Raw genomic sequence first — 24073 nt, forward strand, 5'->3', positions numbered from 1 at the left:
TGGGTGAAAGATTACTGTGAAACTATTTTGTATGATTCTATAATGGATACATGACCTTAAGCATTTGTCAAAGCCATAGAAATATAAAATGCAGAGTAAACTCTGATGTGAATTAGACTTCAGTTGATAAAAATGTGTCAGTATTGGTTCATCAACTGTTAAAAATGTACCATTGTAATGCAAGATCTTAATAAAAAGAAAATTGTGCAGAGACTGTAGAGAAGGGGATATTGGAACTAAATGTACTTTCTGTACAATTTTTCTGTAACATTACAGTGCTCTTAAAAATAAAGTCTATTATCAAAAACTAGAATACAGGTTAGAAGGGGCTAGGGAGGGTGTAGGGAAAGGGGACTTATGGCTTAATTGGTAATTTCTCTATGAGGGATGGAAAGTTTTGGTAGTGGATGGCAGTGACAATATTGTGAATACAATTAACACCACCAAATTGTATATTTCAAAGTGGTTAAAATGGAAAATTTTAGTTTGTGTATTACCAGAATAAAAATTTCAAGTACCATAGAACTGTACAGTACAGTAAACCCTAATATGAACTATGGACTACAGTTAACAGTAAAATTCTAATAATATTTCTCGTCAATTATAATAAAAATATCACATCAGTGTGATGTGGCCATATGGAACTCTAGTTTATGCATGATTTTTCTGGAAAGCTAAAACTGCTCTAATAAAATATTTAAAAGAATAAATTGTAATTAAGAAGCAAAGTAACACACAACATTAATTCAACAAGAAAGAAATATTGTGACCATGCCATTTGTTGCTGATAAACCATTTGACAAAATCCAATACCTTTTCAAGATGAAATACAAAAAAGCAAACAAGCCAACAAAACAGTACTACATAGCTAGCATCGTACTCAATGGTAAAAGACTGTGAGCCTTCCCCATTAATATCAGTGCCATATCAAATATGCTGTTTTTGTCGCTGCTATTAATCACTTTCTAGGATATCTAGCCAGAGCAATTTTTCAGCAAAAAGTAAGAAAAGGTATCCAAATTGCAAAGGAAGAAGGAAAACTATCTATTAGCAGATGACAAGATTTATAAAGGAAAAAACCCTCTAGAATTTGCAAAATACTGTTTCAGTTAATAAACAATGTCAGAAAGTTTCACAAAAGTCCATTGTATTTCTATATCATAGCAACAGTCTGAAATGAAAATTAATAAATCAGTATCTTTCACAACAGCATCGGAAAGAACAAAATATTTAAGAAGAAATTTAACCAAGGAAGTGCAAGGATTGTAAAGTGAAAACTACAAAACTTTGATGAAACACATTCAAAGAAGAGACCTGGGGAAGACATTTTTGGAAGCTAAAATTAATGGAAACATGAATGAAGCTTTTCACTCACATGGACAGAGCCAGAGCTGTCCCAGGGCCACGAGTGATTCCACTTCAATCCTGCACGAGGAAGCTCTTGTCCCTGTGGGACGTGGTGCCAGAGCTTCAGGGCCCAGCAGGGAGGCTTTCTCCACTTGGTCTGAGTTCATTTGTATCCAAAAGCTGGCTCAGGCACCTCTCCTGGCAGCCAGAGCACAGGGCAGGAAGCTCAGCTGTGGACATGCGCCCCCTTCAGGCCATAATCAGAATCTGTGGAATTAAAATTTCATATTATTCAGTGCTATAAATGTGCAAGTTCAAAGGAAATGGAGCTATCAAGTGACTTGATGAGACAGCAGGGAGATAAGAAGCAGCAAAGTACAAGCCAAATATACAAAAGTCAATTGATTTTCCCTTCTGTACAATGAACAATGAAGTAAAAGTCAATGCATTTATAGTAGTAAACATGCAATGTATTCCTTTGGTTAACCTAACAAAATATCTTATTTCATAAATGATGAGAAACCCAGAAGAAATAAAAAAGTTAAATAAATGGAGAAATATTCCTTATTCATGGTGGGTAGACTCAATATATTTAAGATCTCATTCAAAATCCCAAGAACATAGTTTGTGGATATTGACTGTTTCTACTCCTAGAATAGCAAGCAAACTACTTAAGGAGAAGAAAATTGGAGCAACCACACTACCTACTTTCAGCCTTTATTATAAGCTACATTACTTAATAGAGTAATGTAATGGAAAATAATAATAGAATCCATATGTAGACCCATGAAAATACAGTCAAGTGAACATAATCCTTTCCACAAATGGCAATGGATAGCCATACAGGGAAAAATAAACAAAGACATAAACTTTACATCCTACACAAAAACTTACCCAAAATAGTTTATAGGCTTATGTGTAAGATGCAATATGATAAAATCTTGAAAATTCAACAGAAGAGGCAATCTGCATGACCTTATGTTTGCTGATGAATTTTTAGATGTAGCATCCAAAGACAGGGTCATGAAAGGAAAAAATTGTAATGGGACTTTATTTAAAAAGTTAAAAATTCTACTCTGGAAGATACTGTTAACTGAATGAAAAGACCTCAACCCTGTACTAGGAGCAAGTTTTGTTAAAGACATACATCTAAAAAGGACTTGTAGTAAAATATATATAAGGCCTATAAAACTCAATAAAAAGAAAACAAACCATGCAATTAAAAAATTGGAAAATGAATGAACAGACACTTCACCAAATTAGGTATACACTTGCCAAATAAACCCACATAAAGATACCTAACATTGTTTGCTGCTCCAGAAAAGCAACTTAAACAACAATGAAAGACACTACTCTTTAGTAAAGTTCTGTGAATTTTTTTATTTTTTGTTTTTTTATTCTGGTGGAGCTGGGGTAGCTCAGTGGTTGAGCACCGACTTCACACATACAAGGTCCCAGGTTCAATCCCCAGTATCTCCTAAAAAACACAAAGTTTGTTCTGTTACCATATATACAATCTAACATGTTTCAGTGCTGTAATTATGTTCACATGTTGTACTACCATCACTATCATCAATTACCAAAACATTTCCATCATTCTAAATAAGAACCCTGTATACTTTATGTCTTAAATTCTCATGCCATATACTCACCCCATCCCCTGGTAATGAATACTCTACATTCAGACTCTATGAGTTTGTTTATACCAATTATTTTTAAAGAGTGAGCTAATGCAAAATTTGTCCTTTTGTGTCTGGCTTATTTCACTCACAGGATGTCTTCAAGCTTCATCCATATTGTCACATGTATCATGAGTTCATTCCTTTTTACAGCTGAAAAACATTCTTTGTATGTTTATACCACATTTTATTTATCCATTCACCCATTGATGGATACTTGCATTGCTTCCATTTTTGGCGATTGTGAATAATGCTGCCTTGAATATCAGTGCCCAGATTCCTGTTTGAGGCCAGGTTATCAATTTTTTGGGTATATGTCCAGTAGTGCGGTTGCCAGATTATATGATAATTCTACACTTCTCTTTCTGAGGAACCGCCAATCTGTCTTCCACAGTGGACGTGCCATTTTGCATGCTACCAGCAGTGAGTGAGGGCCCTATTCCTCCAGATCCTCTCCAACACTTGTTATCTTCCACGTGGTTTAATGAAATGAAAGGTGGCGAATTCAGTTGTAGAGAAGGACCTCCTCCCACTGTGGCGGCTCTCTTCTGACAGGACAGCTGTGGGCTCCCTGCTGCCACTTTGAATAACTCCATTTCATTGAATCTCACTGATTTAGAGAATTAAATAGTTTGAATTGAAAAAGGGTCTAGCAATAGATTTGTTGATGAGATTTAAACATAAATGTATTTTATAGGAAACAAACAAAAACAAAACCCACAATAAAACAAGGTAAGCAAACAAAAAAGATCAGTGTCATTTCCCACTCCTCAAAATCACACAGAATGATCTAAAGATTACTTGTAAATAGATGTAACATGCCTGCTTCAAATATTGCACTTTATTAACGATCCTGTAACACAATTTAGGACTATACGGTCTGTCTTAGAGATAATGTCGATATCTAAATGTGAGTCGTTGTGTGACTCTGAGTTCTAAGCCAGTCTGAGAGCAGCCCTGGAGGAGCATGATGATAAAGTTGATTGCTTTGCTCTTACTTGCTTCACAATCCGGAAGGTTATACAATGAAGAACACTGAAAAACTGTCATTATGGGAAATCATGGCCACCTTGAAGATGCTTCATCCCCAGCAGGCCTAATTAAAAGAAAATATGGTCATTGTTCCACCCAAATATAAGAAGGAATTAAAATAACCATTATGTTTGCTAATAAAGGATGGGGTGTTTATAGTCCACAGAATTCCTGGGATGTAAAAGGCTGAAGTGACCTCAGGCTGAGACCTGAAGAATGAGAAGCAGGCAGCCACACAAAGGGCTAAGGAGTCTGTCTGGCAGTAGTTACAGGAAGGGCAAATGTTCAGAAGGGGAAAAGCAGTTCATGAGTTCAAAGAACAGAAGAGAGAGTTGGGGAAATGTGGTTGAGGATAGAATTGGAGAGTCAGGATAGAGGCAGATCACATGGGGCCAACTTTGGACATGATAAGTTAGGATTTTATTCCTAGAACCTCTGTATGCAAAGGGGTTGGAGTATAATGTTGTGACAGGGTAGGAGCTGGATAGAAGCAGCAGGATGAGCCTGGCTGGAATGCGTGATCACTGTGGAATCACGTGGCGATGGAGCTGAAGACTCTATAAATGTATTTATTCACAATTCACATTTATTCAAACTAATCTCAAAAGAAGCTCTGCAAAAATATATTTTGTTCGACTGGCTTGAATTAATATAAAGGAAGTATTATACCTGAAAGTTGCAACCTATTAAAAATATGTGATTCAAAACTTTCATTAATTCTAAAGGAGTCTATTGCTAATAAGCCTATAAAGATGGATTTCATTGTATTCTAGAAACAATTAGATGCTAGAATAACTAATTTTATAAAATATAGAATATAAAATATGAATTCCACATGAGAATATTAAATCCAATTAGACAATTTCAGCAAATAATGCAACATTCAAAATTTAGTGAGCAACAACTTGGAGAGAAATGATAGGTTATATAATCCTTAAGATTTCTTTGTCAGAGTACAAAGAGTTTTAAATTAAATAACAAACATTTGCTAAAATCCAAATTGGAAAAAACTTTATCTCTACATTAGGCAGAAATTTGATTATTATAATATCTTGAAACAAAATCAGCAGTATTTATTACTAGTACACCATTTTTTAAAAATGTAAGTATTAGTATTTAAATATTAATCCCTGACCCAGATAATCCCTTGCAAATATTTATATTTTGGAGCTTAAATTTTTATGGATATATTAAGTTAAACATTCCAGTTTATTATGGTAATATAGGGTGTGTCATATAGAGTCTACAGGACCTACAGCAGTGCTCTAAAATTAAACACATTAGTAATTCTTTTATAAAACATAAAAATATTCAGTTCTCATTAGATTTTATGAAGAAATGAGTCAATAAGTTCTTGGTTCCAAATAATCATTAAAAAACAGGTAGTAGCTACAGCTGTATGGATTTCAGAATTGCGGAAAAGGAATAGTCAACCTTGTTTTAATGTATACTTTATATACAATAAATTACATCTTAATTTTTAAAAAGTGGGACACACCTGGACAATTAAAGCAGAACATGTAACTCTTGAAAATCATTAATGAAGTTATTAAAAAATCAGTTGTTTGCAACAAAGACTATCAAGAAATTGTCACGGGTTTCATATGCTTTTGTTCTTGTTTTTAAACATGGAATGAAATATTACCATGTGTATCAGGATGATTTGGGTTCCAAGGGAAAGAAAAACCGTCCCAAACAGTCTTAAACACAAAATGCATTTATTGACTATCATATACGAAAAATGCAACAGTAGTTTGTGGGCTTCAGAAGAAAACTTGAGCAGTCACATTTTTTCTGCTGTCCTTTCAGCTCTGTTAGTCTCTGTATGTCAGTCTGTCCTCACACTCCTTTACCTGGAAGTAGGAGGGTGCTTCCCGTGGATGACCTCACACCCACACATTCCTGTTCTCCTCCTGCCTGGACCTACTTGGGGCCCCCACCCATCAACACGGCCAGGGGAGTTAGATTTTCTACTGACAGGGAAATCATGGCCCACCTTATAGCCACACACAATGGATAAAGGATAGAGTGGATACTAGGGAGGCAACTGTTAAGGTACATAATGTCACAGATGAAAAAAAGAGATTCAAAATTAAGATAAATAATAGATCATGGGGATGGTTACTATGAATTAACATATTCAAGTCACGTAGGATCTATTCATCCACTTCCTTACCCTGAAATCAATATCTCCTAAACCCCTGAGACTATTCTAGCTATTACACTAAAAATGCCAGGGATAAAGAAGACGATCAAGTTTGTAGGAAGACATTTTCTGTACATAAATGGAAATTACTAAAAATGAATATATCAAATCTATAAACAGAAGAAAACAGCATTTATGTCTTTAATACATTGAAATATCTGTGCACCTTTCTGACTTTTCAAAATAATGACATTTCCATATGAAGAAAGCAAGACCTGGCCTCTTACTGCAAAACTTCCTTAGACCAATTACCCTGAAGAAGGAAAAAATTCTGTCTCTTAAATTAGGAAAACCAAAGAGGTGCCACGCATGATGGGTCAGAATAAATGGCAGCATCTGTTTAACTTTACACAGAAGCCCACAAGCCCGCCACTGCCCTGGCGATGCCCTCCCTCTAACACCAGCTGGGAGAGCGGCCGCGGGGCAGGGCAGGCCGAGCAGCCGCGGCCCAGCGGGGTCCCCGCCCTGTGGCCCTTCCCAAGCAGGCCCGGGCCTTAAACGCTGCCCAGGGCCGCGGCCCTCGCCCCTTCCCTCCCCGGGGGCAGCAGCCCCGGGCGCAGGCCCAGCGCGCGACCCCGCAGCGCAGGTGCTCCGGCAGCGCCGCCTCCGGCCTCTGGGCGCAGGGCGTCTCCCTTCCCCCGGGCTCTGCCCGCCCGTTCCCTCCTGGCGCTGGGTGTGCGCGCGCACGTGTGCACCTGTGCCCGCGCGCGTGTGTACACGCGCACAACCGAGCCAACCTCGGACCCCCGCCCGGCCCAGGGCAGCCGCACCCGGCCCCTGCACCGCCTTGCCCTGTTCCCGCACCCCCGCCCGCGCGCCCCGCAGGTCAGCCCCGCGGCTGACGCTGGCGCCGCAGGGAACCCCACGCGGGGCCTTCAGGCAGCCCCGCGGGCTCCAGCTCCAGCAGCTCTCCTTCCACGCCTGACGGCAGCTCCCTCTCGTGGCCGTGGAAGGTGGCTTGAAGCCAGCAAAAAGGGGGCAGTGGTGGGCATGGTGGACCCCAGCCCGCAGAGCCTGCGGTCAGCTGGGCCCTCCTGCCACGTGGCCCCCCAGCCCGCAGCTGTGCTGAGACCCGGAATCCTGCCCCTCTGGGGAGCGGGGCCAAGGACTGTCAGCTCCCCTTGATCTCAGTGCACCCCAGACCAGCTACTCTGAGCGGAGGTTGTCAGTACCCACGATTCAGGGGACACCAGCTTTTACATTTTCAGACCGCATTCAAATGTTACCTGCGATCAGCACCATCAAGGTAAACGGGAACCCCCAGATCACTGAGCTTGACTGATGTTCTCTAAACTGCCTCTGTTTCAACAGGATCAGGTGTCACAGCCAACTCAGTGTTGTTCCAGAAGTGTCCTAGCAAGTTCTGGAGACTTAAAAGAAAACAAAAGCAAAAGGCAAGCCTCGCTGTCTCTTTTCTGTGCGGGTTAAAACCAAAACGACAACCTCAACTGTGATTTGCCCTTTGGAAGAAGCTGCTGGGAAAAGACACTGAGCCATTATTCCCAGCACAAAACAAAATATTTATGCTGGATTTTATTCATACTACACTAAAATGGATTTGTGATGATTTGTGATTGGGAGATTTTATTCATCTTTTCAAAACATGGTGATGTTGAGAAACAAAAGTGCTAAAGAGTTAAAAATAAAAACAAAACAAAACAAAAAACCCCGGTACAACAAATCAACCATCATTTCTGCACTGGAGTGGAATCTTGTAGGAGGACCAACATTTTAATGAAGGTATTTACATAGAATGTAAGTTGTTTTAACCTTTCTTTGTTGTTGTTTTATCTTTCATTTTGTTTTTGGCACAGCCTTATATTAATTCAGATCTTTTCTTGTATTTATTTATATTCAATATTTTTATTAGAGAATATGCAGTTTCTTTGAACTCCATGAATAGCAAGTTATGAACTTTTGAATGTATAAATATCTTAGGTCCCTGGGGGAAATTTATGTATTACAACCATGGAACAGGTGAATTTCTACCTAAAAGAATTGAGAGAATCCTCCATATTCCTAAACTTAGGATTTCTTGATATAAATTGCTGTAATTTGCTTTTGGGAAAACTTTCCAAATTTCGAGAAAACTGCTTTCTTTTAAAAATTGAGTTAACATTTGCATGGAGTGAAATGCACAGATACTACACTTATAAATTCACTGAGTTTTGACAAATGTAAACACCCATGCAAAGAACAATGTAGATACAAAACATTTCCATCACCTAGGAAAATTCTTTCCTCATTCTCCACTATCTAGATAAATTATTTTAGACTCACTTTTAAATATCTTGTCTTTTACAAATCTGATATATATGAATCCCCCTCTTATATTTCTAAATGTCATGTATCAATTAAAACAAAAATCTGTTGAAAATGCAAAATACCTCTCTATGTTTAATTTTTAAAATGCCAAACCATAATCCAACTAGCTTCGACTCAAAAGCCACAATTTCATAGCAGAGGGAAAAATTCAGTGCAAATCTTTCACACAAGCTAAAATACATTTCCTGACTGAATTGAATTGCTAGAACGTCTAGAAATAAGATCAGAAACGTTTGTGAAGCTTCTTTTGAACTAGAAACACCAGCCTTTAAAAACCGTAGAAGAACTTCCTCTGTCCTGCTTGCTTCCTGTTGGGAACGCCTCCCGGGCAGACAGGCCTGTCGACAACCTGGCTCCTTCCCGGCGCGGCCACCAGCCCTCTGTGGGGTCAGTTCCACCTGCCCCAGCGCGGCCTCCCCCCTTGCAGTAAACCCGCGCCCTCCGCCAGCTCGTGAGGCAGGAAAGTGGGGGCAGGAGCGGCGAGGCGACGTTCAGCGACTCTATTCCAGCCCCTTCCCAGAGCCTGCAGCCCCGCCCCGCCCGGGAGGACGCCCCGCTCCCGGCGCCCGCCGCGCACCCACCTGAGCCACCCACCTGGGCCACCCACCTGAGCCACCCACCCGGGCCACCCACCCGAGCCACCCGGCCGAGCCACCCACCCGAGCCACCCACCCGGGCCACCCACCCGAGCCACCCACCTGAGCCGGGCGCCCCACGTGGAGCGCCGTCCCCGCCCCGCGCGCGAGGCTGCTCAGCGCTGGGCTTTGCCTCCCGCGATCGCGCTGGATGGAGGCTGGGCCGCTGAGCTCCCGGGAGCATCCCCCGTGCAGAGGAGAGAGGAGACGCACCCGCAGCACCAGGCCACGCCTCCGCCCTGCTGGCTTCCTCTCCCCTGCCTCCCTCCTCTCCAGGCCCTCCAGTTCCACAGACTGTTGTTTTTGTTTTTTTTTTTCATTTTTATTATCATTTTAAATAAATACATAAATCACACAAAGTGTTGCACTAAAAAATATAAGAGGTTCCCATACACCCCACTCCCCACACCTCCACTCCTCCCACATCAACAGCTTCTTTCATTATAGACTTTTGCTCCTGCCTCTCGAGACCTGCAAAGGGGCATTGCAGTAGAGCTTTTTGCTTCATTGGTGGCTGTCCTGAAATTGTGCTTGTGTTCTGTGATTTCTTTGAGGGTGATTGTCTGGCCTGTTTTCAGTTGTCACTAATTTGAATGGGTTGTGGGTGGGAGTACGGAGGGTGAGTGACCTAGGGCTCTGATTGTTTACTTTGGAAGAAAAAAAGACAAGAAAAAATATATATCACTTTAGAAAATGAAAATGCTTGGATCAACCTTTCTCAGAGGCAGTTCTCCAACCTTGGCTGGCAGCGACCTCCCTTTTCCCAGGCAGGCAATAATTCCGCTCCCCTCTGTGTCCTCAACAACCAGTCCTGGTCTGTAGAGAGAGGCTGAGAGGGTGGATGTTTAGTCCCTTGCCAGCTGCCCAGGCAAACAATGGCTCTGGAAGGGCTCGTGTGACACAGCAGAGCAATTTGTTGGTCAAAAAATGAGTCATCCTTAGACTGTCACTAAGGGTCACAGCTTGCCATGGCTTATTCCATTTAGTCCTCCTTTTAACCCTATGAAGTGGGTCCTCTCTCCATCCCACTTTTCAGAGGAGCCACCTGAGGCTCAGAGAGGTGAAGTGACGTTCCCACGACACACTGCTAGTATGCGGCAGAGTGGGGGCTTTGCTGGGATGAGGCGCTAACTTTGTGAAGAGAAGTTCCAGGGTCTGTGGCTCGGGGTCTCTAGCTGCATAGGACGTAGGTGATAAGAGAGAAGTCCCCTCACTGGAAGGCAGGGACAGGTGTCCCACCAACTTCACCCTGTCTGCTTTGACCTTCTTTACCCCATGCTGGTCTTGGCTGAATTCAAAGCTGGCACAGTTTTACATTGAGGTTGGGACAGATGGGGGACATGTGGCTTCTTTTTCTGCCCTGACACCAGTTTGACAAAAATTTTTAAAAAGCGATACCACACATGGCTGGTCGGATGTAGGGAAGTCTCCACCATCATAGACTGCTGTGTGCAACTTAACTGAAATGGCCCCTTTTCAAAGTTTTCTGTCTCTAGAGATTAAAATTTTAAGTATGCACACACTTCAACCCAGCACCCCCATTCCTGGGGGTCTATCCAGAGTGGGTGAAGAGCATTAGAATATTGAGAGACATGATCTTCCCAGCAGTGTGCTGAAAGGAAGCACATCAAGTTCCATCAGCTGCAAGAGGCTGAATCTCTGTTAGCATGCATCCCTTCTCGAACTTTCTCTGTCACTTGGTCTCTAGGAGTCTTGAGGGGTCACTGTGATGTGTTCCGTAGGATGGCAAGTTACAGAAACAGAGATATATAGTATTACCCCTCATCCTTACTTCATAAAAACAGTCCTGCTGAGCAGGATGATTATTAATGTTGGAGAAGTTTTGTGAGGATGGTCAGAGTAACACAGGGGACACCTGGGGTCAGGTAATAAAGACGACCAATACATCACAAAATGCAAAGGCACTCGTGGTTCCCAATAAAGTGGAACCCTTATAAAAGGGTCTTTTCTGTGTTAGTACAAATGTAAAGCAGCTGCACATGAACACAGCAGGGCTGGGCAGTGGGAAGGGGGGAATGACATCAGCTCAGGTATCTTGGGCAGTGGGACCCTGGACCAACAGCCAGGAACACCCTGGAAGGGAGGCTGGGGATTGCCGGGCTGGGGTCCGGGAGTCCTGCTTTACTGGCTTTGACCTGAGAGTGGAGACCGCTGTGCAGCCACCCTCACCTCTGCCTGCCCTGGCCCTTTGGGCAGTGTGCTGTGCCTGCTCCCTGCATGATGACCCGGTGTGGACGACTGTCTTGTCCAGCCTCTCACCCACTTCCTGGGGGAGCTCTGCTAAGACAGTGCCCAGCAGCCAGGCCTGGAGGCATCTGGTCCCTGCCTGCCCATCACATGATGCCCATCTCCTCAGGTTAGAAACAGAACCCTGACTTCACAGACGTGCAGCCCTTGAGTAAGGAGGTGACAGCGGTTGATGAAGCCGTCCACACTCCCTTCCCACCCTTCCAGCCATGCGCTGGGTGTGCACATAGAGGCCCACCAGGACCCCAACCCACCAAGACCCTGCTCCTGCCGGGGCCTGCCCACCCGATATCCTCCAGGCCACACATGTGCTGGGAGGAAGAACTGCTGGGAGGGTGTCCAGACAGTCACAGCTGCCAGCTGGTCTCCACTGCCCTGCCCTGTGTCACCCTGGCTACCTGAGGGTGTCTCCTGCTAAATGCCAGAAAGACCTACACGTACACCACCTCATCCCATGGGCAGTGGAAGGCCTGGGAAGTTCAAGGCCCCAGTACTGAGGGGTGGAGCTCCACCAGACCTCACGCCCCCTCCGCCCAGTTGTGTGCTCTGGAAAGTGACTGGGCCTCTTGGGTCTTCCCAGTCTCCTCATCTTTATAAGTCAGCCACAGGGGTGCCAATGGCAAGTCCCAGAACTCTGCTGCCTTTTCTGTGGGGTGTTTATTTGGGGTAGAGGCTTACAGTCACAAGGCCATGAAGCCTGCTGCTCCCTTGTGGAGCAGGGTGGCTGCCGGTGTCTGTGAGGGCTCAGCCTCCCTCTTCCTCTTCAGGCTTGTTGTCCCAGCTTCTGATCTCAGCTGGAGGCTGGCATAGGGCTCGCCTCTCTTCCTCGACTCATTTCTGTTTGGGCTTAGCTGCTCTGTTCTCTTCAGCCGCTAACTCTCAGGCTCATCTCTTTTCCTGGGCTGCAGGATCCTCTGTGTATCTTCTCCTATGTGCCCACTACCTTGTGAGAGTCTGTCTTATCAGCCCGAGGGGGCTGGGACTCGGTGCTGAGTCCCACTCTAATGATGTGGTTTGATCAGAACCCTAATCTTAACATAATTCAATCAGATATCTCAGCCAAATCTAATCTACTATAATCAAAGGGTTATACGCCCAGTGGAAAAAGGCCAGTTTACAAACATACTCTGTATTTCTTTTTGGAATTCATAAATAATATCAAACTGCCACCGCCTTCCCATCTGCACCTTGAGGATCTTCTAGCATGTACTCCCTAGGGAGTTTAGCAGAGGTATATGCAATAGTCTCTAAAGTTTGTGGAATGATGCCACAGGTACCTAATACATGAGCTTAGAGGTAGAAGAATTACAAGAAAGAACGGGAGGCAGCAGGAAGTTCAACCCAGAACAGTTTGGCTTTTGCGTATGTGATCGTGGGGATGCAACTTCACCTGTTGGCTTCATTTTCCAGTCTACACCATGATGGCCTTGAGATTCAATGAAAAGCAGGTATCTTCGTGCTTTGGCTTAAAACACTTCAGTGGCCACCCATGACGCTTAGAGCAGATTAAGTTCCTCCTCATCATTTATGTGGTGGGCAGCCAGTAAATGGCTTCCAAGGATCTCTCCTCCGGATACACATCCTTGTGAGGAATTAGTGGCTCTTCTAATCAGTAGAACATGTCACTTCCAAGATTTTTAAACATTTGTGACTTTTGTCCCTCTAGTTCTCTTTTGTTCTGTATGTAGGTATCTATGCCTATCAATCTTTCTATCTCTTTATCTTTTTCTCCCTCCCTCTCTCCCTCACTCTGGGAAACAAGCTGCAGCGTTACGGGCTGCCCTGTGCAGAGGCCCACATGGAATAAAACAGAGGCGGTTCCTGAAAACAGAGAGGGACACAGGCCCTCAGGAGAAACTGAATCCTGCCAATAACACAAGTGACCTTGGAGGTGGGTCCTTCCCCAGGGGAGCCTCAGCTGAGGGCACAGCCTCAGCCTTGGGGGAGGTGATGGGGTGCCAGGAGCCAAAAGGTTAGGAGAACTGGGCCAGATTTGACCCTGGATTTGGCAGCAAGTAGATTGTTGGGGATTGCTAAGAACAAAAGTGGGGGTAGAGGTCATGGTGGGGTCACAGACAGAGGTCATAGACACAGGGAGCTGTGGACTGGAAGGCAGGAAGTAGGGCAGGCAGCTGGGAAAGGGCAGTTGTCAGTTAAACTGCTGCAGGCTGATGGGGCTTTGTGTGCTCTGAAATTCTAAAGGGGAGGTGAGGAGCAGTGTAATCACCTGAGCCTCCAGATGCAGGAAGAAGAGGATGTCAGAGAGACTGGAAGCAGGAGAAGGACCCCAGGTGCCACTGCTGCCCTGAAGATGGAGGAGGTATGGAGAGCAAGAGAAAGAAACAGAATTTGCCAGCCTCCTGAATGGCCTTAGAAGTGGACTTTCCTAGAACCTCCAGGAAAAACAGCCCTGGGGACCCTGGATTTCTACCTGGTAAGATCCTGAGCGCAGGACCCAGCTAAGCTTGCCCAGACTTCTGACCCACAGAGCCTACTGGGTGAAAAATGGGTGTTGTTTAAAGTCATCACATTTGTTATAACTTGGTATGTGGAAAAAAACAACACCCCCCAAAAAACAAAGAAACAAAAAACCCAAGCTTCTTGATAGACTTTCACTGAGTGAAACTTAAAATAGGAAATATCTTCATATGTGTGACTTACTTCCATTTTTTTTTTACTAGAGAAGTGTTTGGCTTACAAAACAATCATGCATAAATTACAGGATTGCCATATCCCACCCTATTATTGACACTTTGTTGAAAATCTTATGATATGCTCAAACCCCTGGTCTCCATTTGAGAAAAGTTTGCACACAGAACATTTTAAAATGTAACAATGTTTACTATTTCCCTAAAAATATCTTCTTTGTGATCAGTAGATGGCAGTAGTTGTACAGTTTTTTCCCCTCTTCAATGTACTCAATACTAGAAATTGAGATTTATGTAAAAGGCAGAGTTGGTTTAGGTTTTTGAATAGAATTAAAGCGGCACTAATACTCCACTTCCCCATCTGTACCTTTTTTTTTTCCTTTGTTCAATGAGGACAGTAATAATTTAATAAAAGTAATGCTTTTTTAATTTTTAAACCTTTTTTATTCTTCATCTTTTCAGACAGTGAAATTGACATAAAAGATGCAATAGCAGTACAGGGACTTCATTTATCCAGACTCATTTGAGAGTAAGTTGTCGATGTCTATTTTCTACAAATAAGGGCATTCTTATTCATGGCCACAATAATCAACATCTGGAAATGAACATTGTCAAATTAATAACCTGCAATACTCTGATATCATTCAAGTTTCACTAATTGCTCCAATAATGTCCTTTTAGCCAAAGGATGCAGTAGAGAATTATCTGTTGTATTTAGTTATCATGTTTTAGTGTCTTTTAACTGCTCATGTTCTACAGTATTTCTAGGATTCCATGACCTTGGTACTTTGGAGAATACAGTCCAGCTATTTGAGGACTACCCCTCAATTTGAGATTCTATATCTTCCTTATAGTAGATCAAGTCATGCATGTTTGGCAGGAAAATCACAAAGTGATGCTGTATTCTTATCATTTCATCCTGTCAGGGAGCACCTGGGTACAATTTGCCCCATTAGTGGTGATGTTTGCTTCCATCATTCTATTGCATTGGTGTCTGCCAGGCTCCTCCACTGTAGAATTATTCTTCTCCTTTTTGTAATTAGCAAGAATTTTGTGGGTAGTTACTTTGAGACTGTAGTAGTTTGATATTATTGATGAATTCCAAAAAGACATATTAATTTATATTTGTAAACTGATTGTTTCCTCTGGGCATATTAGATTATATTGGATTCATAGATTTCCTTGATTAAGTAATCATGTAAACCTCTTGTGCCAGTAGAGTGTTGAGCTCCTACCCTTTGGTGGGTGGGGACTCACAGATAAAAGGCATGGCAAAGGACGGGGTTGAAGGCTTTTAATGTTGGTGTTTAGATGTTGGAGTTTGATGCTGAAGCTGGAGCCCCAGGGAGAGAGGCAAAGCCTAGAGAGCCTCATAGTCTCCAGCTGACCTTGTGGAGAAAACAGAGCTGAGCCCAGAGGAACCCAGGAAGCCTGAGCCCTCACAGACTTTGGCAACCATCTTGCTCCAACACATGAAAATAGACTTTGGAGAGGGAAGTAACTTATGCTTTATGGTCTGGTATCTGTAAGCTCCTACCCCAAGTAAATACCCTTTATAAAAACTAAACTATTTCTGGTATTTTGCATCAGCACTCCTCTGACTGACTAATACAGAGACAATGCAAATATCATGTTCTTCATCAAACGTTCAAATTACCCATTTATTTCTTTTGGTATGGATTCATGAACTCCTATTATATTCCATGGGTTATCATTTATTTTGATTCTCAAAATGTTTCAAATTTGATCAGTGGGATACACTTCAAACTGTCTTCTATGTCCTCTTGACAGGACTCATTCATTAATTTATGGCAAAACCAAGTCTTCAAGGCTCAAGAAGTACTTTCCCTGCCCCAGCCTGGAACCAGCTATTTTTCTAAAAGGGCTGCGTGCTGTTAGTGGACATTGGTATTTAGATACCAAGATCTAGGCAATAGGGAGCTCACTGCTATTAGGTTGTCACTGTTCACAGTTCTTGGTAGACACAGCTAAGGAATATATAATATTTATACTGTGTATGTATATATCTATATGTATATACATAAGTGGGTAAGTAAAGACTGTTACATCTATATTTATTTCTATATCTATATCTATTGAAAACCACAAATTCACCCAAAGAGCAACTACTTAATTGGCAGATGCCAGTACAAAATGCAGGACCCCTGTTCTAAAAGGGGGAAAAAGTGACAGGAAAGATTTTAAAATACAAGGCTTTTTCCTTTCTCCCACACTATCTCTACTTTTCATGGTATATTTTACTTACTACCTAATACCATTCTAACTAAAGAAAAATTTTAAATTTAAACTATTACAATGAATTGTACTGTTGCTCTTTATATTGTGCAATGTCAGTTGTAAATACAAATACAAGAGCATTTAACTTGTATGCGGAATCACTAAAATTACCCAAATCTTATTTCAAAGCTCTATTTCACTGTGCATGTATTTAGTTCTTACCAGAATAGTGGAAACCCTGCATGAAACTAACTCTTTTTTAAAAATATTTATTTTTATTTATTTCTCCCCGCCCACTTGTTGTTTGCACTTGCTTTGTCTGTTTATTGTATTCTCATCTTCCTTTTAAGAGTCACTGGGAACTGAACCCAGGACCTCCCATGTGGGAGGGATGTGCCAAATCACCTAAGCCACCTCTACTCTGATCTTTGTTGTGTCTCTCATTATGTTTTCCTCATTATGTCTCTTGTTGCATCAGCTCACCAAGCCAGCCCGTAACATCAGCTCACTGTCTTGGTTGCTTTCTTTAGGAACCAACCCCAGGATCTCCCATGTAGTAGGTGGGAACTCAATCACTTCAGCCACATCCAATTCCCTCAACTCTTTTTATTTTACTTTTAAAAATATTTATGTATTTTTTATTAGAGAAGTTGTGAGTTTGCAAAACAATCATGCATGAATGTGCAGAATTCCTATACATCACACCTTGATCAACAACTTACATTGTTGTGGAATATTTGTTAGAGATTATGAAAGAACATCAGATTTTTACCACTATGATCCATAGTATACATTTGGTATGTCTTTATATACTGCATATCCTTAGCACGAGCTATTAGTATTGTACATTTGTTATAGTTCATGAGAGAACCCTCAGATATTTGTACTGCTAACCACAGTCCATCTTCCACTACATGGTTCATTGTGTAAAACAGTCCCATGCCTTGAACAATCTGTCCACAATGTAAACTCAGTGGCTCTCAACGGTCATCGCATAGTTGTGCATTCATCACCACAGTAAGTTTTTGAGCATTTTCCCTAGTTCAAAAGAAAATTCCCATACCACTCCTATTATTGAACCAAATGTAATATCTGCTTTCACAATGATGCAAGAATATTACAAATTGCTGCTAATTATAGCCCGTAATTTACATTAATTGTATTTTTCCATGTATCACCATATTCTTACCACTTTATAATTGTGGCATAACTTTGTTCTAGTTCATAGGAGAACATTCTTGTATTTGTATGATTAACCACAACCATCATCTATCTCTGGGTTCACTATGATTTCAGACCCTAGATTATTCTCTGCATTACTTTCAATTGACATTTACAACCCTAGACCACCCTCTTTTAGCCACAATCCCATTTATAAACTGGATGTTTGAGTTATAGTCTCTATAATGTGTTTCCATCAACTCGATCCATTTCCACACTTTTACAGTCAATCTAATTAAAAATTCTACATATATTAAGCCTCAGTACCCCTTCTCATTCCCCATCCTATCTTCTGATAACTTATGCTCTAGTTTTTAACTCCTGTGTTTGTTTTTCATATTTAGTTCATATTAGTAATACCATACAACATGTAACCTTTTGTGTCTGGCTGATTTCACTCAGTATAATGTCCCCAAGTTTCATCCATGTTGTCATATGTGTCCCAAGTTCATTTCTTCTTATAGTAGGATGGTATTCCATCCTATGTATATATAACGTTTTGTTTATCCATCCTTTGGTTGATGGACACTTGGTTTGTTTCCATCTTGGGCAATTATGAATAATGCTACTATGAACGTTGGTGGGCAATTGTGTGTTTGCCTCACAATTTTCAGTTCTTCTGGATATATTCTTAGTAGAGGAATTGCTGGATCATATGGCAGTTCTGTGTTTAGCTTCCTGAGGAACTGCCAAACTGTCTTCCACAGAGGCTGCAGCAATTTTACAATCCCACCAACAGTGAAGGTGTGTTCCTATTTCTCCACATACTCTCCAGCACTTATTGTTTTCTCTGTCTTTTAGTAATGGTCATGCTATGAGATGTGAGGTAATATCTCACTGTAGTTTTGAATTGCATTTCCCTATTGCTAGTTATATGGAACATTTTTTTGTGTGCTTTTTTACATTCATATTTCCTCTTTTGAGAAATGGACATATAAGTCTTCTGTCCATTTTTAAACTGGATCCCTTGGTTTTTTACTTTTGAGTTGTAGGATCTTTTTATATAGCATGAAAACCAAACCCTTAATGGATATTTGGTTTCCAAATACTTTCTCCCATTGAATGGGCTGCTTTTTCTTGACAAAGTCTTTGGAAGCACAATTTGTTTTATTTTTTGATATGTGCACGTTTGACCAACACTCCTCCTTTGCCTAATCAGGAAGGGCTAGAAGGAAAGGAACTATTAGTTGCCCTATCTTTCCCTTTCCTTTAGTCATCATTTTCACTGTAAGAGGTTGACTAACAGGGGGCAGCAGGAGGAAGAAAGGATCTGAAAGGAATTCTTGGTGGTTTTGTATGTCTTAGAAGGCCATTTCCTACCTTTGCTTTGTAAGTAGCTCTAGTTTGAAAGGAAAGTATGGCCTCATGGAGCAGTCAGCCTCTGCTCAAGTCACAGAGGCTAACATGGTTACCCTTGTACTCATGTTGAGACTTGCTGAACTCCTACCCATCACAGAGTCATTGTAATTTTCTGCTCATGGGACGTAGTGAATGCAACATGCTAATGGAGTGGCAAGGAATGCAGACTTGCATATTGTGTATATGTCTTTAAATCCACTACACTGTTGGATTTCATGGACAAAACACAGTGCCTGCCCTATGGAACTTGGACACATGAATAGAAAACCCTTGAGTCATGGATCACTTTGAGTCAGATCATGCAAGCTTACAGAAAAAAGAGTTGGATATTTCCAATGTTGATATTCTGAGCTCTTTCAAAGCCATATATCATTAAGGTTTTCAAACTAGAAATGTAGAAGCCACTGTGGCATTCTAGGTTATAATTTCTGATAAGGAAATAGAGCTACAACACACATAAACACAAAGCTCTGTGGGATCTTCAGTAATTTTGTGAAAAGTGTAGAGGGTTTTTGAGACCAGAAAGTGAGGAGGAACCCCTGAGGATGACCACAGCCTGGATTGGTGCATTTCTTGGATGACCTCACAAGAGCCACTGTGCTGGAACTCCACACCTTGTATAAGGTCTGGCACCTGAGGCTCGGGGTCTGCTTACCCAGGAAGCTGTTTTTGATGCACTGTGGGGCTAGGACTGCTCTTAGCGGGTTTATTTCTCATTTGTGGATTCTTTTGTTTATTTTGTTTTGTATTTTTTCTTTTTGTCCTCATTCTTTTTTCCAGATTTTGTTTTCCTTATTCTTTCCTCTTTTTTAAAAAAAAAATTCACTTTTTTCTTTTGCCTTGTTTGTTTTTTTAAATCTTTCCTTTTTCTTTTAGTCCTGTTTCTTTATTTTCTTGTTTATTTGATTTCATTATTTTGTTCATTCTTTTTCTTCTAGCATTTGATTTCTTTTTCCTTTTTTTATTAGATCAGTTATTCAGATAGACTTTGGAAGAGTTTGTGTTTTTGGTGATTTCGACCATCTTGTCACCACTTCTTCCCGCTGGCAAGTCTGCCTAGAGTCGCCAGGTCTCCAGCCCAGCAGAAACTCCAGCATGCTGTGGGCTCTCGCAGCCTTGAGGGCTAAGGAGGAGACCCACTTCAAGAACTATCGGTTCCTAGAACCACAGGCAAGGGTGCCTTTTGTGATCAAATTAGCATGGCACGTCCTCAGCAGCCACGGCCCCAGCAGCCTCTGCGTGCGCTCCAGAGAAGTGAGCATAATGAAGAGCTTGAGCCATCCCAACATCATCCGGCTCTTTGAAATCATTGACAGCACCAAGGAGCTCTACCTCATCATGGAGTACGCCCATGGAGGTGATCTCTTTCAGTACTTGGTGGCCCATGACCCTCTATTAGAAGAGGAAGCCCGAGCGAAATTTCACAACAAGCAGTATCTGCTGTCCAGTACTGTCACCAGAAATTTATTTCCCACAGAGAATTGAAATCAGAAGAGCAGCTTTTGGGTGCTGCTGGGAATGTTAAACTTGCCGATTTCGGCTTGAGTAAGACATTTGACATGGACTAGGAGCTGATAGCCCTGTGCGGCACTCCCTGTTGTACTGCCCCCACATCTTTAAGGGGCACACGTACGATGGGCCGGCCATGGGCGTCTGGAGCCGGGGGGTGATTCTGTACACCATGGCCAGTGGGGACGTCCCTTTCACTGCCCAGAGCTTCCAGGCCCTGCGGGAGCAGGCGCCCAGCGGGGAGCTCTATGTTGCAGACTGTCTGTGGACTGTATAAACCACACCAGAAAGTGCCTCGCAGCGGATGCCTGCAAGAGGACAAAACCACGGGATATAAAGAGCGACCTGTGGGTACATACGGGCTAGCAGGACAAAGAACTGAAGCCCTCTGTGGAGCCCCTCCCAGATGGCCAGGGCCCCTGCTGAAGAGCAGTGACTACACCAGAGAGAGGTAGAGGAGTCCCTGGCTAATGTGAAACATGACGAGATCATGGCCATCTATCTCTTGCTGGGCGACAGCAGATGGGAGCAGGAGACCACCAGCTCCCCGCAGACCCAGCCCTCAGCTGGCAGAGACGCAGCTGCCCTCCTTCCCCACACCACGTGGAGCAGCACAGCGTGTCTGTGCAGCCCAGGTGGTGAAGAGGCAGCGAACCTGCCCTTCTCCCCCCTGATTGCTTGTCTACAGCCCTTCAATACAGGGAGAAGGACCGGAATTCAGGGAGGGAGGCTTGGGGCCTGAGCAACACATACGCCAGCCCCCTGCCAGGCCAGGAGTGGGAGAAGCCCACTCTGTGCCCTCCCACCAGCGCCTGCCCCTGCCCCGGTCAGCCCTGCAGCTCTCCTCTCCTGCAGAGGACCAGCCTCAGCCAGGCCTTCATGGATGAGGGCTGGGAGAGCCAGCGCACACCAAAGACAGGAGCCTCCAAGACGTCGGCTTCCCCCACAGGGCCCAGGCCCTGCCTCATGTGCACCAGCAGCCCCGGATGGCCTGGGTGAGGCCCAGCCAGGCCGCCAGGCCCTGCCCCAAGGAGCGTCGTCAGGAGGGTCCCCTGCTTGGCCCTGTGGTCACCGCCTCCTCCCAGGTCATCTGCAGCAGGGATGGAGGCCCCGAAGGAATCACTTCTTTGCCCACTGTTGGCACGGGTGAAGCCATCCCTGGGGGAACACCCCAAGTCAGGGGCAAGCAGCAGAACTTGCCCTGCAGGGGGAGGTCTGCCTCCCCTCCCCCATCAGCCAGGGCCAGCTGGGCACCTTGAACATTACATGGCTTCCATCCAGCATTGCGTGTGCCTAGGGTGCACTGGCAAGGAGCAGCACCAGCGGGGGAGGAACGACCACGGGGGCCCTCAGGGGGCCCTGCCATGGTCACGGGACCTGAAGTGGAGGACGAAGGTCATTAGCTCCCTGGAGCCCCATGAGATGATGCGGAAGATCCGCCAGGTGCTCGATGCACATGGGAAGAGTCCAGGCTGCTCTCAGTAGATGTTCTGTGGAGGAACAAGTTTATGCGCCACACGGAGCCTGAAGGACAGTGGGGGAGATGAGCAGGTGTGGACACAGCAGCTGTAGTTGGACCTGGACAACAGTTTCGGCTGCTGGGCACGAGTGCCATGTGTGCTGGAGGGCTTAGGGCATGGAGGATGGAGGTCTGCAGTGCTGGGCGGGTCTCAGCGGGTCCACCTGCAGAGGAGGTCCTCATCCACAAGACCTTCCAAGCATTGGCTCCTAAGATCCAGGAGCTTCAGCTTCCAAAGGTGAAGGGAACCTTCTGGGGAACCAGAGGAGCAGCCTGCAGAGACTCGCTGCCAGGAAGCCACTCGCCCCACCTACGGTGCTGCAGAGACTGGCCTGGCCTGTGTCCCCTGGGGCCCTGCACCCCTCTCCTGCCTTCTCCATCTTTTCCTCTTTGTAGGAGAGTGGAGTCAATTCTGGAGAAATAAAGAGAATTCAAATGAGAGCAGAGGCTGATTCTTCAAAGCTTGCCCTAGCAAGAGGGTCGATACCATCTCTGGTGTGGGCAGAGACCCCAGGTAGGCAGGAGCATGGCAAGCATCACAGTGAGCAGCGAGAAGGCTCGGGGGGGCTCCCGATGCCAGTGGTGGGCAATGAAGGCCGCCTGAGAGGCAGCTTATGTGACTGGGGAACTCATTTGGCTTCCCCTGGTAGGTCCTTATTTGGGAGAATGCGTGACTTCCATAGGGTGAACACAGGGTGGCTGGGTGTCATTGGCAAAATTCCTCCCCTCTGGGGCCTGATGCTTACAGAGGTTTTGGGGTCTCAGTTCTTTCCCTGCCCAGAAATTCCCTCTCCCACCCTGTCCTCTACAGTGGTCCAAGGAAGTGGAGGAGGGGAAGATGCAGCAGGGCTCTCTCACAAACAGGCAGCACAGGGGGCTGCCTCTAAAGGACAATAATATGCATAACAACAAAAAATAAAATTCAGAGGTTCCCTTTTTCTCCAGCTCCAAGCAGGAAGTGGACACTGCATCCCTGGGTCCTGCCCTGGTGACGGGATTCCCTGTTAACCCTTGCAAAGCCCACTTAGGCTTCTACCCTCTCCTCCCTCCTTCCCCTCAAGCAAACCACCCCATGGCCTGCCCCTCACCTCAGGACCCTGGGACCCATGCCTGGGTGTCTGTGCGCCTGGCCTGGTGCAGATCTGAACAGGAGGGGCTGGCAGCTGCTCTAGGATGCAGAGGTGAGGGTGAGGGGTGCTGGTGACCCCCCACACCAAATGCTGTCCACTTCCCCAGAGTCAGGCATATTCCTCCCCAAGCTGCTGTCGGGTCCTGTCCTCCAAAGAGCCTGTGCTCCCACCTCCCCCAGCCCTCCAGGTGGAAAGAGGGGCTGACCCAGGCCGGGAGAGAGCAGGGGCTGTGGATTGCTGGGCCCCCAGTCACTAGGAGGCTGCCCCGGGGGTCCTCTCCCTGGTGAGGGGACACTGAGGCTTCACCCTCCTGGAGAGCCTCTGCCCGACAGCACCCACCTGCTGCTGCTCTTCCCTCGGGGTGCCCTTGCTGTGACCCACACAGCTCCTGTCACAGTAACTCCCCCTCCCCACCTCCCTGGGCCATCCCTCTTCTTCCTGCCTTCCCTCATGGACAGTGAGGTCCTGCAGTGGCTGAGGAAGAGGAGGGACCTCGGGGATCCAGCCTTCTCAAGGCCATTTTGGGAGCAGGTGTTTATGGGCACTTAGCTGGCAGCAGGCGGTACATCCTGATTCACCTCTCTGCTCTGTTGAACCTTTGAGACATCGGGGAAGGGGGCCATACACAGATGCTCCCACTCTCACCTGGACTGTGCATTTTTCTGTGAGGGCTTATTTATAAATTCATGGGATCATGATGAGTCCACAACCACCCATCATTTTCCGCCTCCCCTGGTCTCATTGCAGGCCCTGAGGAAAGTCAAGCCCTTGGGAACATGTGAAGCCCTGGCCAACATCGCCCCTCCTGCCCTACTCTCCTCCTGGGCCACCCCCCCTTCCCCTCTACTTTTGTGATGGCCTGAGGGTCCAGAAGAGCACAGCATAGCTGAAGAGGAGAGGGTCAGCGGGGCCCCACAGGGCGGACCCTTCCTGTCCACCTTTCCGTCCTGCACTAGC

The 24073-nt window shown here is 44.6% G+C and overlaps 2 long non-coding RNA genes across 2 annotated transcripts; one reads left to right on the forward strand and one right to left on the reverse strand.

The window, feature by feature from the left end:
* Window positions 1-2716: 2716 nt before the first annotated feature.
* On the reverse strand, window positions 2717-7815 carry LOC139436245 (uncharacterized). Its single transcript, XR_011645336.1, has 3 exons — window positions 7491-7815; window positions 4025-4122; window positions 2717-2824 (listed from the first exon to the last, which is right to left on the reverse strand). It is a non-coding gene; the product is annotated as an uncharacterized lncRNA (long non-coding RNA).
* A 5890-nt stretch (window positions 7816-13705) lies between these two features.
* LOC139436246 (uncharacterized) lies at window positions 13706-22427 on the forward strand. The gene is made up of 3 exons (XR_011645337.1): window positions 13706-13926; window positions 14603-14669; window positions 19927-22427. It is a non-coding gene; the product is annotated as an uncharacterized lncRNA (long non-coding RNA).
* The last annotated feature ends 1646 nt before the right edge of the window (window positions 22428-24073 follow it).

The sequence above is a fragment of the Dasypus novemcinctus genome, chromosome 13 (genome assembly GCF_030445035.2).
Source record: "Dasypus novemcinctus isolate mDasNov1 chromosome 13, mDasNov1.1.hap2, whole genome shotgun sequence".
Taxonomy (NCBI): Eukaryota; Metazoa; Chordata; class Mammalia; order Cingulata; family Dasypodidae; genus Dasypus; species Dasypus novemcinctus.